This window comes from Triticum aestivum, chromosome 3D, assembly GCF_018294505.1.
Source record: "Triticum aestivum cultivar Chinese Spring chromosome 3D, IWGSC CS RefSeq v2.1, whole genome shotgun sequence".
Lineage (NCBI taxonomy): Eukaryota > Viridiplantae > Streptophyta > Magnoliopsida > Poales > Poaceae > Triticum > Triticum aestivum.
The window spans coordinates 362,218,981-362,224,980 of NC_057802.1; positions in this window are offsets into that span (position 1 = coordinate 362,218,981).

Genomic DNA, 6,000 nt, shown 5'->3' on the forward strand with positions numbered 1-6,000 from the left:
CGCCGACTCTGATAGTACCAAGGATCCCGCGTTTGATGATGAAAAGACAGGGAAGGGAAAGAAGAATGGCAACGACAAGGGCCCTCAGCATAACCCGGCGAGTCAAGGAGGTAATAAACGTAAGGCTGATGATGGTATGGAGTTTGTGGCTAACACCAACACGCAGTGTAACAATCACCGACGTAAGGGGGGACCACCTCCCCGGTCTGGCGGGTCAAGCCCGACGCTTGAGCAATTGTTAAACGAGCCCTGTCCAAGGCATGGCTCTAGGGAGAAGCCAGCCACTCATCTATGGAAAGACTGCGCAATCATGAAAGCTTTCAAGAATTCCAACATGTTCAACGGTAACAATGGGCAGGGCGGCGGCTCAGGTGGCGGCGGCTTTCATGGCCCGGGCGGCGGTTCAAATTCCAATTTTCAGAATTCTGAAGGTGATCAAGGTGGTTTTAACCAGCAATCTGGCCAGAGTAATCAGCAGCAGCAGGGGGGATACCAGACCCATCCAAAGCAGCTCAATAGTGGACAGTATCATGTGTTTACTACCAGTTTGTGCAAGCGAGACCAGAAGCTTCATAAGAGGGCTGTGAACGCTGTTGAGCCGGCAGTTCCACGTTACTTGCGATGGTCTGAGCAGCCGATTGTATGGAGTAGGGAAGATCACTCTCCCAGGGTTGATAATCCGGGTCACCTGGCCTTGGTGGTAGCTCCTCAGGTTGGTGGGTATAAATTTACTAAGGTACTCATGGACGGAGGCAGTAGCATCAACATCCTCTATTATGAGACCTTCCGTCGTATGGGATTAACTGATAAAAACCTCAACCAGTCCAATATTGTTTTCCATGGCGTGGTGCCCGGTAAGTCGGTGTATCCAGTTGGTAAGATCGAGCTGGAAGTAGCCTTTGGAGATGAGTACAACTCCAGGGCGGAAAAACTGACTTTTAAGGTAGTCAAGATCAGAAGCCCGTACCATGCTCTATTCGGACGGCCGGCTTACGCCAAGTTCATGGCACGGCCGTGTTACGTATACTTGCAGGTCAAGATGCCGGGTCACAACGGGACCATTACGGATCATGGCAGCCGAAAGATAGCTTTGAAGTGCGAGGAAGGTGACGCTGCTTACGCTGAATTTGTTTGTGCGACAGAGGAATTAAAGTTTTACAAGGATAATGTTGACCCGGCAGATATGACGTCTTTGAAAAAGCCGACCACGGAGCATGAGCCGGTAATGAAATTTAAGTCGGCCGATGAGACTAAGCTTATTGACTTTGTTCCAGGCGACTCATCTAAGCAGTTCAGCATCAGTGCCAATCTGGATCCTAAATAGGAAAGCGCGCTCATCGAGTTCATCCGTGAGAACCGGGACATCTTTGCATGGAAACCTTCGGACATGCCGGGTGTACCGAGAGAACTCGCTGAGCACACTCTTAATATTGATCCAAAATTTAAGCCAGTCAAGCAATTTCTCCGGCGGTTTAACGAGGAGAGGCGGAAAGCCATTGGTGAGGAAGTAGCCCGGCTCTTGGCGGCCGGGTTCATCGTTGAAGTCTTTCATCCGGAATGGCTAGCTAACCCGGTGCTCATGCTCAAGAAGAACGGCACCTGGCGTATGTGTGTGGATTATACAGATTTAAACAAGGCTTGCCCGGCTGATCCTTTTGCTCTCCCCCGTCTTGATCAAATTATTGATGCTACGGCGGGTTGTGAGCGTTTGAGTTTTCTGGATGCTTACTCTGGTTACCATCAGATCAAAATGGCAGTTAAGGACCAAGAGAAGACGGCGTTCATTACTCCCTTTGGAGCCTTCTGTTATGTGTCTATGCCTTTTGGGCTCAAGAGCGCCCAGGCGACTTACCAGCGCTGCGTCCAGAATTGTCTTCATAATCAGATTGGGCGCAACGTTCATTCCTATGTGGATGATATTGTGGTAAAATCCAGAGAGAAGGAGACCTTGATAGACGATCTGAGGGAAACCTTTGGTAATCTCCGGGTCTACAAGATGATGCTTAACCCGGCCAAGTGTGTTTTTGGTGTTCCTGCAGGCAAGCTTTTGGGTTTTCTGGTTTCTCACAGAGGCATCGAAGCTAACCCGGAGAAGATCAAGGCAATCACCTCTCTGGCTAAGCCGGCGTGCATAAATGACGTCCAGCGTCTGGCGGGCCGGATCGCTGCTTTAAGTCGGTTTATAAGCCGGTTGGGCGAAAAGGCCATACCGCTGTATCAGATGATGAAGAAAACAGATGACTTTGTCTGGAGTGGTGCTGCCAATGCCGCCTTTGAGGATTTGAAAAGACAGTTAGCTGAACCGCCAGTTCTTGCTGCTCCTATTGATAAGGAGCCCTTATTATTGTATGTAGCCGCTAACACACGAGCCGTCAGTGTGGCCATCATGGTGGAGCGCAAGGAGGCGGGTAAGGAACATCCGGTTCAGCGGCCGGTTTACTACGTCAGCGAAGTACTTATTGAGTCCAAGCAACGGTATCCACATTGGCAGAAGCTTGTTTATGGGGTATTTGAAGGAAATATGCCCTAGAGGCAATAATAAAGTATTATTTATTTCCTTGTATCATGATAAATGTTTATTATTCATGCTAGAATTGTATTAACCGGAAACATAATACATGTGTGAATATATAGACAAACAGAGTGTCACTAGTATGCCTCTACTTGACTAGCTCATTAATCAAAGATGGTTATGTTTCCTAGCCATAGACATAAGTTGTCATTTGATTAACGAGATCACCTCATTAGGAAAATGACGTGATTGACTTGACCCATTCCGTTATCTTAGCACCCGATCGTTTAGTATGTTGCTATTGCTTTCTTCATGACTTATACATGTTCCTATGACTATGAGATTATGCAACTCCCGTTTACCGGAGGAACACTTTGTGTGCTACCAAACGTCACAACGTAAATGGGTGATTATAAAGGTGCTCTACAGGTGTCTCCAAAGGTACTTGTTGGGTTGGCGTATTTCGAGATTAGGATTTGTCACTCCAATTGTCGGAGAGGTATCTCTGGGCCCACTCGGTAATGCACATCACTATAAGCCTTGCAAGCATTGTGACTAATGAGTTAGTTGCGGGATGATGTGTTACGGAACGAGTAAAGAGACTTGCCGGTAACGAGATTGAACTAGGTATCGAGATACCGACGATCAAATCTCGGGTAAGTAACATACCGGTGACAAAGGGAACAACGTATGTTGTTATGCGGTCTGACCGATAAAGATCTTCGTAGAATATGTGAGAGCCAATATGGGCATCCAGGTCCCGCTATTGGTTATTGACCGGAGACGTGTCTCGGTCATGTCTACATAGTTCTCGAACCCGTAGGGTCCGCACGCTTAAAGTTACGATGACAGTTTTATTATGAGTTTATGTATGTTGATGTACCGAAGGAGTTCGGAGTCCCGGATGAGATCGGGGACATGACGAGGAGTCTCGAAATGGTCGAGACATAAAGATCGATATATTGGACGACTATATTTGGACTTCGGAAAGGTTCCGAGTGATTCGGGTATTTTTCGGAGTACCGGAGAGTTACGGGAATACGTATTGGGCCTTATTGGGCCATACGGGAAAAAAGGAAAAGGGCCTCAAGGGTGGCCGCACCCCTCCCCTTGGTCTGGTCCGAATTGGACTAGGGAAGGGGAGCGCCCCCTTCCTTCCTTCTCTTTTTCCCTTCCTCTTTTCCTATTCCATAAGGGAGGTGGAATCCTACTAGGACTAGGGAGTCCTAGTAGGACTCCACACTTGGTGCGCCCCCTCCTAGGGCCGGCCTCCTCCTCCCTTGCTCCTTTATATACGGGGGCAGGGGCACCCTAGACACCACACAACAATTGATCCTTGAGATCTCTTAGCCGTGTGCGGTGCCCCCCTCCACCATATTACACCTCGATAATACCGTTGCGGAGCTTAGGCGAAGCCCTGCGTCGGTGGAACATCATCATCGTCACCACGCCGTCGTGCTGACGAAACTCTCCCTCAACACTCGGCTGGATCGAAGTTCGAGGGACGTCATCAAGCTGAACGTGTGTAGAACTCGGAGGTGCCGCGTTCGGTACTTGATCGGTCGGATCGTGAAGACGTACGACTACATCAACCGCGTTGTTATAACGCTTCCGCTTTCGGTCTACGAGGGTACGTGGACAACACTCTCCCCTCTCGTTGCTATGCATCACCATGATCTTGCGTGTGCGTAGGAATTTTTTTGAAATTACTACGCTCCCCAACAGTGGCATCCGAGCCTGGTTTTATGCGTTGATGCTATGCACGAGTAGAACACAAGTGAGTTGTGGGCGATATAAGTCATACTGCTTACCAGCATGTCAAACTTTGGTTCAGCGGTATTGGGAGATGAAGCGGCCCGGACCGACATTACGCGTACGCTTACGCGAGACTGGTTTCACCGTTCGGAGCACTCGTTGCTTAAAGGTGACTGGCGGGTGTCTGTCTCTCTCACTTTAGTTGAACCGAGTGTGGCTACGCCCGGTCCTTGCGAAGGTTAAAACAGCACCAACTTGACAAACTATCGTTGTGGTTTTAATGCGTAGGTAAGAACGGTTCTTGCTAAGCCCGTAGCAGCCACGTAAAACATGCAACAACAAAGTAGAGGACGTCTAACTTGTTTTTGCAGGGCATGTTGTGATGTGATATGGTCAAGACATGATGTGATATAATGTGTTGTATGAGATGATCATGTTTTGTAACCGAGTTATCGGCAACTGGCAGGAGCCATATGGTTGTCGCTTTATTGTATGAGATGCAATCGCCATGTAATAGTTTTACTTTATCACTAAGCGGTAGCGATAGTCGTAAAAGCAATAAGTTGGCGAGACAACAACGATACTACGATGGAGATCACGAGCACGGTGCTTCGGAGATGGAGATCACGAGCACGGTGCTTCGGAGATGGAGATCACAAGCACAAGATGATGATGGCCATATCATATCACTTATATTGATTGCATGTGATGTTAATTCTTTATGCATCTTATCTTGCTTTGATTGACGGTAGCATTATAAGATGATCTCTCACTAAAATTTCAAGATAAAAGTGTTCTCACTGAGTATGCACCGTTGCAAAAGTTCTTCGTGCTGAGACACCACGTGTTAATCGGGTGTGATAGGCTCTACGTTCAAATACAATGGGTGCAAAACAGTTGCACACGCGGAATACTCAGGTTAAACTTGACGAGCCTAACATATACAGATATGGCCTCGGAACACAGAGACCGAAAGGTCGAGCGCGAATCATATAGTAGATATGATCAACATAGTGATGTTCACCATTTAAACTACTCCATCTCACGTGTTAATCAGACATGGTTTAGTTGCTTTGGATCACGTAATCACTTAGATGATTAGAGGGATGTCTATCTAAGTGGGAGTTCTTAAGTAATATGATTAATTGAACTTAAATTTATCATGAACTTAGTCCTGATAGTATTTGGAAAATTATGTTGTAGATTAATAGCTCGCGTTGTTGCTTCCCTGTTTTATTTTGATATGTTCCTAGAGAAAATTATGTTGAAAGATGTTAGTAGCAAAGATGCGGATTGGATCCGTGATCTGAGGATTATCCTCATTGCTGCGCAGAAAAATTATGTCCTTGGTGCACCGCTAGGTGACAGACCTATTGCAGGAGCAGATGCAGACGTTATGAACGTTTGGCTAGCTCAATATGATGACTACTTGATAGTTTAGTGCACCATGCTTAACGGCTTAGAATCGGGACTTCAAAGACGTTTTGAACGTCGTGGACCATATGAGATGTTCCAGGAGTTGAAGTTAATATTTCAAGCAAATACCCGAGTTGAGAGATATTAAATCTCCAACAAGTTCTATAGCAAAAAGATGGAGGATAATCGCTCAACTAGTGAGCATGTGCTCAGATTGTCTGGGTACTACAATCGCTTGAATCAAGTGGGAGTTTATCTTCCAGATAAAATAGATATTGACAGAATTCTCTAGTCACCATCACCAAGTTAGTAGAACT